This window comes from Drosophila sulfurigaster, chromosome 3, assembly GCF_023558435.1.
Source record: "Drosophila sulfurigaster albostrigata strain 15112-1811.04 chromosome 3, ASM2355843v2, whole genome shotgun sequence".
NCBI lineage: Eukaryota > Metazoa > Arthropoda > Insecta > Diptera > Drosophilidae > Drosophila > Drosophila sulfurigaster.
This window is the reverse complement of record NC_084883.1, coordinates 16,971,356-16,986,393: the sequence shown is the minus strand read 5'-3', so window position 1 is coordinate 16,986,393 and position 15,038 is coordinate 16,971,356. Positions and strand designations below refer to the sequence as shown.

General features: G+C 34.9%; 1 protein-coding gene across 1 annotated transcript in view; it reads left to right on the top strand.

Moving 5' to 3' along the window:
* Positions 1–1,565: 1,565 nt before the first annotated feature.
* Positions 1,566–15,038, top strand: part of LOC133842216 (uncharacterized) — a 28,730-nt gene continuing 15,257 nt past the window's right edge. Inside the window, 1 exon segment of the mRNA XM_062275237.1 lies at positions 1,566–2,030. The gene's annotated coding sequence lies outside the window, so the exon portion shown is untranslated.

Sequence of the window (15,038 nt, the reverse complement as noted above, 5' to 3'; positions counted from 1 at the left end):
CAGAAAACACTAAATGCCGTAGAAGTTACTAGTTTAGCAAAAAATAACTGTTTCACAAAACGGGAGCATTTCATATTTTTAAAATTAGTAAAGTTTAACTGACTATGTAAGTTTATTCACCTGTAGAAAATGAATAATTATTTGAATATTCAAGTTAATTGGGCGCCAATTCTTATCGTTTATTACTTATCGTTTCTTACTGTTATCGTTGTTAGTTGCCTTGCGCATTGGTATAGTTTTTATCGATATCAATCGATTGAGCACGCGCATTCGACTTCAAAATGAAAACAAGCTCTTCGCGCCTTCAGTCAAAAATAGAAAATAACTACGAAATGAATTAATTTTACTGTTGTTGCGCTGCAGCATTTTGGAATCACCTCTGATTGTTATTCTGTATGCTTGTATCAACTGAGAAGTCTGTCAACACATTTACTGCCACAAACAATGTGTGCTGCGTGATTGCTTATCAATTTTGCAATATTTCCAATGTTTTGCAATGAAATTTAGCAATTGGATTATAAGTTTTATAGCATGAGTTGCGTTTCTCTTAAACTTTGGATTTATTTAGCTACTCAGTAAAATCTAAGAGTGAAGTTATTTCTGATTGTTTACACATTATTCATCCGTAAGCAATCGGTATTACTTAAAAGCTATTAATACCGAATTATTTTGATTTACTGCCAATCTGATACGATTTCTGGTATGGCCCAATTTTAATTTATTGGACTAATACCCCAAATAAATTTAAAATCTCACTTCAAATAAAGTAAAAGCAATTGTGTGTGATTGTCTAGTTTACCTTTGAAGGCCATACCATAACTACGTAAAAATAATGACGGGAAAGCGTTTTTTGTATCAAATTTGCACTTTAATTTAATATGTTTTAAATATAAACAAAAAACGTAATTTCAATTCACGCACTCTTTTTGCTTTGCGTGAAAATAAAATAACTCTCTGATTAATTTAATATTATAATTTTAAACCAATATATGCTGTCAAATGTTAATTTGTAGTTACATTAAATGTTAACAATTAAATTTTTGTATAACATTTGAATGTGATTTTTGGGCGGTTTGTGTCAAGCAAATCGTTTTCCAACACTAAAAGTAAGAAATGCGTTACGGTGCGTGACACGACTCGTTTTGGCTCGATTCGAGTTTGAAGTCACGAGCAACAATCACCTTTAGTTTATGCTAAAGCAATGCCACCCACCCTCCCTGCTCCTGATTTCTGAATTAAAACACACAACAGACGACGACGCGTCGCAATACTCGTTATACTACATGGCGTGCAAAATAAGTCCAACCACCCAAACCACCCCGCTGGGGTGAATCGCCCCGCCGCCGTTAAACTGGCTGGTTAAACAACCACCTTCTGTTTTCGCTCTCTCTCGTTCTCGCTCCTGATCTCGCTACTTCCTGTCCCGCTTCGACTGCAACGCTGACCGGCGCTCGTCGTGCGCTTTATCGAAGGGAATCCTCGGCTGGACGTGCTGCTCGTGTATGCGCTCGTCGCTTGTTTTGTGCTTTGCCAGCACGATTCGAGTCGCGTGGCGCGTTTGGCTGTCAGTTTACACGCGTCGCCCGCCGTACGTGGGTGAAAGTCCACTCGCAAATCGAGTCGCAAACATTTTTGATTGTCTATCAACACACTCTCGTTCGTATTTGCCATCGCACTCGTACAACGTGTTGTTACCAACGCATCCGTCGGTTCTTTGTGAGTCACCTTAGCAAAAAGCCGGGAAATATAAAGTATTGTTTATACCCGGCCCAACGCGTTGTAGTGTCTGCGTTGTCTGCTCGAGCGCCACTTGAAAATTTTGTGAGTTCTGTATTTATGTGTGTGTGCGTGTGCGTGTTTTTGAAATCTCTGTGAAAATGGCAACTGCCAAATGCAAACAATGGCCCTTCTGATTGCCATGGCGTCTTTTTCAGCACCACAATTTGTATCCCCTCCAAGTGGCACTTTAGTTTACAACTGACTTTTTAGTGCACCACCAGCTAATGGCTGCAGCTTAGATTGCTGGACAGGTAAGCGATCTCAATTAACGGTATGTCCGCCACTGAGAATGAGAGACAGCGAAAGAGAGAGAGAGAGAGAGAGTGTGCAATTTGGTGCTCCTCTTCTTCTTGTTGTTGTTTGTTGGTGGTGTCTTTAAAATCACATGCAATTTGGGGTGTTTTTTAACTGACGGACAGGTATGGGATAATCAATTGAAAGTGTACCAAAATAAAGCTCACTTAAAGTGAGCCGACAAAAATTTGATAAACATTTACGATAAACAAAGATATGATTATTATCATATCCGAACTTTGGAATTCAAAGTTCTTAGAAATTGTGTGAGCTATGACTAACAAATTGTATTGAACGCAGTTCTAACTTGTCTTACAATTTCTTAATTTCCCTTACACATAAAGTGAAGAAATGTGTATAAATCTAATCGGCTTTTGGGTATGACTTTACATCTCGACTTGTAGACAAATTACTCAAAATAGACAGTTCAAAACGGAACAAAACTTATTTTGTAAACTTTAGAAATACATGTCCACACTTCTGTTAATCTGCAAACATTTATGTTGGTTTAGTAATTTATTATAGAGATCTCATGAATTTATGTATTTTTATTAATGACCGTATATAAAATATAGAATATTATGAACAGACATTAATAATGAGTTAACTATGTATAACCAGACTTGACTGTGTACACAAATCTATGAATAATATTCACACTCATATCAATACCAAATTGAATAGAACTCGAAAATCAATATTATTATAGCTTTGTTCTGAAAGTAGTTTACTGAATTCCATAGAAATCGTAAAATAATATTATTTGAACTTTGTTCAGTGTACGCAAACAGTCGGAGAAATATGTTCGCATGCTATAGCCAACGAGTCAGCAGTACGTAAAGCATTGTAATAACGTAAATTGGTTTACAATATCGCAAGATAATTACTAGCTACGTGATATAGCATATTACTCGGCTGAATGACAGGCCAGACAGTGTAATCGACAGCAGGAACAAAGGGAAAGTCCAAATAATTTGCTCAAATGTTAAGAAAAACACCATTTCGGTTGTTGTCGGTTTCCTTTGGAGTGAAACTGCACACAGCTGACCTTAGTGGGGGTTGTGCAAAAATGGAATAAAAGTGGCGAAGAACGCCACAAACTGCACACACATCGTGAGGTAGTAAAATAATGAATTACTGACATGCGATAGACAGCCAAGGGAAGGCTGAGAAACAGAGAAAGAGAGCAAGAGAGAAAGAGAGCGAGCACTAAGTGAAATGGGTATTTTGTGTTCATATTTTAAATAAATGGCGCTGGGGAAAAGTGAAAATTACGCATATGCCACGTTTAACACTCATAAAATGTAACAACATTCTTTTTGTGATGGGTGATGAAAAACGCAACGAACGGTAAAAGTATTTAAAACTGAAGCACAGCAAACTTTTTAGTGGTTTTCCAAATGAAAAACTATTAAAAAGTGCAGAAAATTCTTTGCTCAGGTTGCCAAGCGACCAAGGGACACAAGCATGCGAATCAGGGGAGTTAAATGTCGAGGATAGACAGACGAAGAGAAAGAGCAAAGAGTTCATAAAAAAAAAACAAAAAATATTGTATATTACCACACTGGCAACTGACAGTGGATGTAAAATATTTAAAGTTAGTTTAACCTTCGCTTGTCATCTTGCAAAGTTAAGCACAACACAAAGAGTAAAACTTTTAGTTTGCTTTTCTTTAATTTAATTTGCAAATAGTTTTTGCCATCGTCCAAACTAAAGCCCACAGATTGTTTTAGTAGTTTAGTGTCGTCGTCGACGTCGTCGTCGTTGTGTCTTGCATTAAATCTTCGGCCATTGCAGCTGGCGAAGCTGTCTGCCAACGAACATGAGACTTCCCTTAGAAGCTTATAATTAATGAGTATCTTTTGAGCTGGCTGATGGTATTATCATGTTGTGCAAGTTAACATAAATGAAGTCCTGCAGTTTAGTGTTACCTGATTGTATATTAAATATTTTTCATGCACACCCTTCACACATTCTAAAAAAGAACAAAAGTTTTTTCATTTTGCAGCTCTTTAATTAAATATTTGCAAAGTGGCTTCAAGAGATGGTCGTAATTGAAATTATATTGAGACTAGCACACACTAAAAAATATATTAAAAGATAAAATTCGTTCATTCTTTGATGTCAAAATGAAAAAGTATATGTGTAGAAGTTTAACACATAAATATTACAGATTGGAATAGAAGAACACTTATTGTAAATGGTTTATTTGCGTCCAGTGTTTACATAAATATCAGAAAAGAAAAAATAAAAAGGAAAATGGTCTCAAGAATTGTAATATATTTTGTTGTATTAGCTAATAAATGCATTATAAAACATGCATTTTTCGATAATATTTTAATCGGAATATTATTGCAAATATGTTATTTATAAAATTAACAGCAAATAGCTTACTTGGAATTGTAGATGCTTGAAATTATATATTTTCGTTATCATTTCAATATGTATACAAATTGTTTGTAAAGATAATTATGTACCTTAAAAAACATACACTAGAAAACGTAATATACAAATTACTTTAAAGTCAGATGATTAAAATGAATAAATAGATAATCTTCAAATAAAATAAATCTATTCCAAACATAGAATTGTAAATGGCAACCTTAAATAATATACTTTCTTCAATACTTACATTCACAAACCTTAATGAATTTTGTAATTTCCTGCCAAGTGTTGATTATATCGAAAGCCAATGCATATACCCCTCAGCGTTGACTTGAAAAGAATCCTTGGATTAGTAATTGGTTTAGCCAACAATTTACATTGGCTCACAGGGCTTCCGAACGTGCCGTAAGTAGTGAATCCTCACACACACACACACACACACTGCCAATCGTATCGCATTACAACGTCCGACTATTGAAGAGGGAAACGTTGTTCTTTTGGATGGCTTCACTGTGTTTAATTGTAATTTAAACTTCAACTTCAACTAATGGCAAAATTTACGCACTGTTTGCTTGAGTTTGAGGTCCACTTTTGCGACTCAAGCCGACATCCAAATACATAGTTTATCCGAGTGTATGCTATACTATATAGTATAATAATCCTTGGACTGTTTGGTGCCATTTTCTTGGGTGCGTATAATAATTTTCTCATTTAGCTGAAATAAGTTGCTAGCTCGCTTTTTGCTCGCTTCTTGCCAAGAGTCATTCAATTTTGCTTGATGCGTTTCCAGGGCTGTGTTGGCTCTTTGGTTTTCGCATCTCGCAGCTCGCAGCTCGCTTTTCGTTTCCACTTGAAGAACTTGCAGTGTACTTAATTGCATAAGTTTCTAGTTTATTCTCAGTTGAAGTAAAAGTTTCCAACGTTATGCCGCTGAAAGCATTTGACATTTATTTGCATTTTTGTGGCTAAACACAACTACTGAAAGTCTATTTCCCCAGACAGATACGTAAAGCAATTGACTCTGGCAACTTTTACAGGCTCGCTTTAGGTCTTTTCCTACCTGTGAGCAAAGCAAATCAGATGCTGTCATTTACAGCTCCAAAGCCTATTGTATTAAACAGCAAAGGTCTGACCTAAACAAAAAGCCAGGGAATTGCTCTTTTGACTTTGATATGCCACTTATGAAAGGGAAGTTCTTCAACTATCTGGAGAAGCAATCTAAGTGCCGGACATAAATGAAATCGACTTGAGAGATTGTGGTAAGGTTATAGAAATGGAAAGTTCTCTCTCACAACAATGCCTTACAATTATAAAACAGAAGAGCAGAAAACAAGTTACTTACTTTTCTCTATAATATTTCCTACCAAACTTGTTAGAGCAACAAAAAGATCTTAATCCAAATGCCCTGCTTGAGTTTATCGCCGTGAGGATAGCACGAAATTGTTTTTATAAAATAGAAAGTTTCTGGCGGAAGCACCTCAACGGAGTGCCCACTTGTGGGTAAATCAAGTCTTGTAATTTCCAGGACAATAGCTTATAAAATTAAACTGAATTGCCGCATCCGCTTACAGGATGACGATGACGATGCCAAGCGCTCTCATACGCGGTAAAAATGCCTTCGAACTCAAAAAATCCAATTTACATGTGTGCTATAAATTCGACAGCAATAAAATTCAATAAAATATTTCATTACCAGAGATACAAAAACACCAAAAAAAAAACAAATTTAATTTACTTGCGCTTGGCAGTTGACGGCACACACATAAATCGCAGCCACTGTGCTTCTGCCTCCAGCTTCTTCCTCATCCTCCTCCTCCTTCCCCATCTCCATCTGCTCATGATGTTTCCCCCTTCCAGGTGTTGAGTGGTTTGTTGCTTCCTGGTTCACCTTAGTCTCAATCTCACTTGACTGTTTCATTTCTTCCTCGCCCCCTCGTCGGCGTCTTATTTATGAGTTTACTGCCAAGCAAGCATTCCTGTCTCAAAAGTGTGGCAACGATAAGGAGGTGCCGTCTATGATGTGTCTGTTGGCAGTCGCTTCTTCACAAACGGGGAGGCGAGGGACGCACATTTCTGCGCGTATTCAAATTAGATTTATCCGACAGCCAAATTTGAAGGCCAGCTGACGACAGAAACCGTAGTTTGTATGCAGATTCCTCGACTCTCGGACCCTGGTCTCTGATAGAATAGAAAAATTTAATGATCCCTTGGTTGATTACATTTTTGTGCGTTCCAAATATTCTTTTTTTTTTGCTTGCTTTTTTGTAATTTTATTCATGAGTTTACACAAAAAATTATGGAAAAAATAAATGCAAAACACGATATTGAAACTCATTTAGCAAAACCCGTATAATTAATTGGATGCTTGCACAAGTGCTTTTGGTAAGCACTGTAAGCATGCCGCAAATACTTTCGCATACATTACATTTTCATTATTCAGCCGCGTGTTTAGTTATTAATTAAAGCCACTGCCGACCAACAGCACGATACGATTTCATACAGCAATTACTGTGGCTTCGTTGAGCAATCGCAACTGTTGCATATTTAAAACAAATAAAAGCAAAAAGCGAGCAGTTCTCTCTCTGGCTTGTGATTCTGCATGCCGGTCTCAAGAGATAGTTGTGCTAATTCTATTATTCTATTTTTAGCAAACAGTTCAACTGTGGATTCAATTCTTCTATGGAATTTCGCAAGCAAAAAAAATATAGCATACTTATATGGGTCTGTTTGCAATTGAATTTCACAATGCGAAAAAAGTGTAGCACAGTTATTTGGGTCGCGCTTCATTTGAATTTTACAATGGCAAAAAGTATAACATATTTATCTGTTTACAATAATACGAAGTGAAACGTGCTAAATTAATGCCTGAAGCAGTGTTAAATTGAAATGTGGAATTTATATTAATATAAAGTAGTGTTTATAGAAAAGAGTAAAACAGTAAAAAATTGTTATTGCGCTGTCAACAACATTATTGCAGCATTATTATTTTAAGTTACGGAATTTCACTCTCGTGAGAATGTGCATCTAATTACTTTTTCGATAAATCAGTTAAATTTTATATCTAACAAGTAAGCAAGCTACAGTCGAGTGTACACGACTGTGAAATACCCGCTACTCATAATGAATAAAAGTAAAACACTGCGCTATTATTCTTAAAATATACCAAAATGATATACCACAAATACTAAAATATACCAACTCATATATTTGGTATATTTAAACTATACCTTAGATCACAAAATATACCAGAATTATTTCTTAAATAACTTCTACAATACTTATCTGATTGCAACCAAACTTTCAGTAATCTTAAATGGGGGCAGGTATAAAAATGTGCCTCACTTTGTGTTATTTTTGTTGATGTTGAATGGCTTAAATAACAGAGAGAATTAAATCACAGAATCACCGAAATAAAAATGAAGTTTAATACCCAAAACAAAAGAGGCACTTAATCAAATATCAGCCATCAGCTTAGCTTTAAACTGCTTTAAACATTAATACATAATGCGACATAATACATTTAAATTGCTTATGTTTGTAGCCTGTCAACATTGCGGCGTCTCCGGTTAATAGAAATCAATTCGGTGGCGCCGCAAAGTCGGCCTTAAAAATTCACAACTCAGCACAAAAAAAAAAGAGAGTAAGGAAAAGGGCGGAAGGGCGGAAGGGAAGGAGTCAGTTGGGGAATGTATCCAGCTGTTTGGGACGTCAATGACATCTAATGAAGTCGGGCCAGCAGCAGCAGCAGCAGCCCAGCATAAATCTAAATAAATATGTATAGCAAATCGAGCATAACAATCACTAAATGAGATGTGGCTACACAATCACACAACCACCAACCAAAGAGGAATATCTGGGGAAAACTGTGGCGTCGCTTGACGGGATTCAGTTCCTAAGACAAATATGAATCTATGATTCAGCTGTTGTTGTTTTTATGCTGCGTTGTTTTCTCTTTTTTTTCTCTGCTTTTTCGATTGTGTGGTTTCCATATCGGGATTTCGGTTTGTCCCAGTTTATTTCGCGTGGTTTCATCCCCTTCACAATTGACCCACAATTCAATAATATTCTCACCACAGAATTTTTTTTTTATCTGCGGTTTCAAAAATCGATTGCAATATACTTAGTGGTATTTCTGAGTGTGTGTGCGATTGTGTGTGTGTATTCATGCTTGCACACATAGTTTGTGGTCATAACAACATAATTCATAATATGCGTTTGATTTCCCCGTTTCGATATTGGCAACTGCCTTCAAATCCAAATATTAAATTGTTTGCATGTCTTTCAATTAATTAATTGGCATCTCCTTTGTGCATATCTCGAGGCAGTCGGAACCATTCATTGGAAAGCCCAACAGCCCCCCAGAAGTCTCTCTCTGTGCACCACGGATACGGACATTGCACAGAGCAGCCACAGAATCCGTTCTAATATCAATTGACAACATGGCAAAGCGACTTCACATGCACATTCGAGTGATGCTGCTGCTGCTTCTGCTGCATCCAAAACTACAGCTGCAGAACATGTTAACACACACACACATTTGGAAGTGTGTATGCGGGTGTGTAATGTGATAAATTGTTGTTGTCTGCTCTGTCTTAGTTTATGGTTCAGTCACTGGTTCTGCTTCGAAGCATCGTCAATTGCAACAACAGAGGCGTAAGCATAGCGTAAGAGGGACAACAAAGGAAGTTATCAGAAGAAATAGTTTAATAACAATAGAATATTAATTAAAAAATAACATAGAATCGAAATTCAAATGCAATTTTTTGCTTTTGCATTTTATAAAACTGCTAAATACAAAAGCACGTTATAATGATTTAGTCTAGTGTTCTAGACTACAAGATACTTTCTTTCCTCAGTATCTAAAATCAAAATACATATTTTTAATCCTTACTATTAATGCAAATTTCACAAGTAAGAAAGCTACAGTCGAGTGTGCTCGATTATAACGTACTCGCTACCCATTTTGAATTGAAGCAAAATAGTTTGGACTTAATTTGAAAATATACCAACTTAATATACCCCAAACATTATAAATTATACCAAAGACTTTGATTATATTGATATACATTCAAAATATAACATAGAGTGCAAAGTATACCAGATTGTCAGCCAAAGTAACTAAGACCCGTAGTAAGTAGCCATTAAAATTTCTTATAATAACTTATACAATTTTCATCTGATCGCAACCAAGTTTTTAGGAATCACACAAATTATTATAAAACTCATAAATAATGTTTATTTTAGGTACCAAAATTGCTACTTTAGCTTTAAAATTACCAGGAATATACATACTTATGTTATATATATACTTTATAGGGTCGAAGATGCCTCACCCTATTTGTTACATACATATCCGACAGGCGCAAATTTATAATACTTTTATAACATTTCTAAATTAACTTTTGAATTTGGTTTTATTAAGAGTATTTCTATATTTATTTTATTATATATATTATATTTATTTATATTATATTTCTATAATTAGTAATTTCTATAATTAGTATTATTATATTTCTATAATTAGTAAATAATACTATCAGAGCAATTTAAAATATGTGCCTTCGCAATCGTATGCTCAAATTCCTTATCCTCCAATATGCAATAGGCATTTAATTGGTTATACAAGTACTTACTAATAAGCAAGTTATAATCCAAAATGTTCAACTTGCCTGCCAAGTGCATTCCCTTGTTAAACTATGCATTACTGTATAGCATAACTTGTGCACAACTCTTAGCAGCTGGTTAAATTGCATTGTGAGGTGAAAGTTGTTAGTGAAAGTTGAACTGCAAATAGTTGAAGTTTACTTGTAATTGTAAGTAACAGTTGGCGCTCCCCCTTGAGGACGCCACTGCGCAGTGCTCATTGTTAGAACTGCTTAGAAGCTGCTGATATGCCCATTGACGATAGACGAAGCTAGTCAAATATTGAGTAGTCGAGCGGCAAAACTCATAAGGCTTGAGCCAGAGGTAGCCCAAGGAGCTGCTGACACTCTTGCCACCTCTCTGCTCTCTCCCTCTCTCCTCTCTCTCTGCTCTCTCCCTCTCTCTCTCTCTCTCTCTTTCTTTCTTTTGCTTGCTCTATGCCAGTGTTGCCAGAATCTCTGGAGCAAAAATTGCTAGATTTCAGAAAAAACTTGCTTAAAATTGCTAAAATTATACAAAAATAGCTAACAAAATTGCTAAATATTTTAAATGACATTCATCAAGTTTGTACATTTTTAATTCATTTAAGAATAAAATCTTGAAGTTAAAAATAAAAAACAGGATTTCGTATTTTTATGATTTTGTTAAAGTGTTAACAAATATTACACTTGAAATGCAGTTATCTTTTCAAGTATTGAACTCAAGTTGCTCATATAATCGAACCACTAGGTTAAATACAAGCCCCGATTTCATTGCAAACTGTTAATCGCAATTTTTGCAGTGAATGACAAAAGGAATACATAATAAAAAGGATTTAAGTAAAATAGCTAAAATTGCCAAAAGAGAAATAAAAAGTTGCTAAAATTGTAGCTAATAGCATTTTTAAGTTTAAGAGTTGCAAATTAACTGAAGCAACTAAATTGTTAAACTGGTAGCACTGCTTCACAGTTTGACAATTTCACAATTTGTATTTAGCTAATGAGTGAACGAACTAAGTTCGCACATGAACTATAAACAGAATCGAACTATAATGCAAATTTTTGTGAGTAAACCACTAAATACATCCTATCGGTAGAAGAGCTATCGGAACTTTTTAAAAGTGCCAAAAGTAGCCGAAGCTTAGAAAAATGCTAGATTTCTAGCTAATAGCATTTCACAAAATCTTATAGCTTTTCAGTTTCAAAATAGCTAGATCTAGCAATAAATTAGCTAAAACGGCAACACTGCTCTATGCTCCTTGTCAATTGGGGGTCGGGGTCCTTTCAGCATTCGCTTGCATGCAATCCAAGCATTTGCCTCTGGCTGTCTGGCCATATGTGCATAGAACATTGTACATTATGCGAATGTGTATGAATGTATGGTACATATGTATGTACATGTGTTTGTTTGTGCATACGTAAGTATGCGTACATTGAGAGAAAAGATTAACTAGCTAAAATTGTCATACGATATTCTAATGTCAAAAATGTATATCTTATATATATACAGTTCGTTTTATATTTATGAATTTGCCACAAAATTCGTATAAAAGAAAGCTGATTTATTAAGGAAGCAAGTTAATAATTGATAATCACAGTAAAACCACATTTTTTTAACTAAACTAAATATATATTTAGGTAGACTAAATTAGATATTTCTTTGATGCTTTATTGACTAAGCTATGGGTAAATTTTGTATTAATGCTGGGAGCAAGTTCTCCAATCGAGTAGCGGATTTTGTATAAAGAATTAGAAAGCTATCCAATGAAGTAATCATATACATTTAGTATTTTGATTGACTATTAGTATATTAATTATATTTATTTAACAAGATATATGCCTGTTAAGGCATATAATACTATTTATGAATATACTAAGTTATTTATTTTTTGTATTTCCTTGTTAATTAAGCAATGAGTAAATTTTGTATTAATGCTGTGGGCAAGTTATCAAATTAAGTTGGTATATCGATTTAGTATATTGAGTTATTTTCAGTATATAATTTCTATTTATGCTATGAGGAAGTTATTTAATGAAGTTAGTTCATTGATTTAGTATATTGATATTGTATCAGTATATTATTTGGCAAAAAATATAAAAGTTGTATGGATCAATATTTACAATACAATTTATATTTGCTTTTATAATAGAATCTGTGTATTCTTCGCTTATTTTTCCCATGAGAAGCTTTAAGGTACTAACTGACATCTGTGCTTAAAATACGATTCTGCTTTCGTTTGTGCAAATCACATAACTTATTATTTTAAGTGCATTTGTTTTTGAGTCCACTTAATATTCTAAGTTTCTTGCTGTGTACGACGTATGTTAGCAGTTGTTGCTTTCTTCTTCAGCCTTTTTTATTTATAAGTATGCAGGCGTATTTCCATATGGGCAGAGCCACCCCTTTCGCCCGTCTGAGTTGTTTTAAATGGACCTCATTGGATAAGGAGGGGGCGGCAATGAGAGTTGAAAGGGGGTTCAGCTGAACTCACCTGGCGCCGAGATATGACGACAGCTACATAAAGTGGAGAGCACTAAGGATAAACTCAACCACTGGACTAGTGTGTGCACTGTGTGTCTAGTGTGTGTGTTGTGGGTGTCGCGTGAATGTGTGTGTGTGTGGGTGTGTGGGCGTGGCAGCTATTTTAATATTCCCTCAGACTAGACTTACTTAGTTTTGATAAGGGAGTTACCACTACAAGTGTGTTCGTGTGTGTGTGTTGTTAGCACTTGCTTTAACTAAGCAGAAGCGGAAGTGCTTAACACTCTTTCTCTTTCATATTGCAATGCAGTCAGTCAATCCTCATTCTCATCCTGACTTCATGTTGCTGCTGCTGCTTCTGCTGTCATGGCTGCTGTTGTGGAAAATCGCGTCTGTCACATAATTTGCCGATAATTTGTGTGGCACTCGCTTGTCGCTTGCATGTCGCATCCGATACGCGTCCACACGATTCGTTGCACATGCAACTTTAAAGCGAACTGTGAAATTGTTTTACTTAATTAATTGGTCTAGCTGAAGAAGTGCTCATAAACTATTGCTGCGGGTCATTGTCATGGTTATGGCCATAGCTATAAAGTTGACATCGCGCCAATCCCACACGTAATCTCTATCTCTATTCAGAAAATCATTTCCTTTTTTATGCTGCCAGTCAAATGCAACAGCGCGTATACGTAATATTTTGTACAGCTGTCAGTTTTTGCTGTTTGCTTTGTACACTTTATATTACTATATGTATGTATATATAGTTTTGGGGGGTTTGGGGTCAAGTGCAGTTTTGTCATGACTAAAAGCAGCACTTGCCCTCGTTGCTTCCCCTCTAGTAGCTGTAGCAGCTGCTGCTGCTGTCACTGTCTGTCGACTCACCTGGTTCTACTTATAGCACTCGAATGTAGTTTAAGGTAACCCGAAATAAACAAGAGCGGAACGGAAAGAAAGCCAAAAGATTTGCTCGAGTTTGTCATAAGTTGAGGCGATAAAAGGGAGAGCGGAAAGGAAAATGCGGTTGCGCATTTTCTTTTCTTTTTTTTATTTTGTGTTTTTTTGTTTGCAATAACATTTTCAGTTTATTTCATTCCACTCTTTGTTAACTAACATTTCATTTTATTCCTTGGCATTCTTGCTTAATGAAATTCCTCTGCATTGCAGTTGAAGGAAGCTTAAATTTGATTCAAGTGACTCTCAAAACATTTCTTTCGTATTTGAAGCGCTTTTTGCATTTTTGAGATCAATAATTTCTCTTTAATTAAAATTGCATTGTGCAACGCTTAATTAATAGCAGAGCTATTTAAATAAAACATTTAAAGTGCAGTGCAAATCACATTGCCGCAGGAAATATTTAATTTTCTTGCTGTCGGCTGTCAAAGAGCTATTAAAATTCGGGGTTATGCTCACACTAAAGGCGACGCCATCTTTAAGTATTAATAAACATTTTGATAAACGCTTTAATAAATCATTTTTAATGTGTGTGCTGGGAAACTGTGTAATGAAATCCCCAAAATAATATTAAATTGTATACGCTGAAAAAAAAAAAAAAACCGGGGTAAATGCGAAGAATGTGAGAAGAGGTTCAATATTTGGTTAATCCTGGAATTAGTTTAGAAAATATTTAATTTTGTAATACTAAAAATCTTAAATGTAATACCAAATAATGTTTCTTAAATTAAACTAAAAAATTATGTCGAGTATTATATTATAAAAACAACCGTCGGTAATGAATTATGTCAGAATATGTTTGGTATTTGAATAATCCCAGATTTAGTTAACCCAAGTATGAAAATACTTCATTTCTTAATACCAAAATTCTTAAATTTAATACCAAATAGTATTTTTTGGAAGAAGCTATGGTTGTTGATAACTATTTGTATTATATGGATTTTTTTGTATTATTTAATTACACATAAATTGTGATAAAATCACAAATAAAATCTTGAATTATGATTAAAATATGTAAAAATTTAAATCAATTCTTAAGACAAGATCAACATTTTATGTGAAATACTCGATTATATATATTCATATTTCAAAATTTAAAGATTTGTTTTTCTAAAATCGAAAAGTTTTTAACTCAAGTTTTGCAATCTATTTTTTTTCTCTCTGTAGTATTTATTGTATTCAGTTGAACATGTTTGTTTAAAATGTGCTTATCACTGAATCATTTCTGTGCACATGCAAGGCTTAAGGATTCAGTCAACTTACTAAGCACATTGAACGATAATCTTCTTTAAATAAACTGCCGCAAAGTATATGAATATTTTGATGTTATGTATGAATTAAGAATGAATTTAATAAACACACACACATTGTCGTAAACCCATTGATGACATAATAACGCTTTAAAATCCATTAGGGCTCTGCGCATTTTCACAAATTTATTTACATTTTGCAAGGCATGAGGGCATGAGGGGATGAGGGGACACCGCATACAGAGTAGTAAATATAATTTTGTGGTGAGCGTGTTC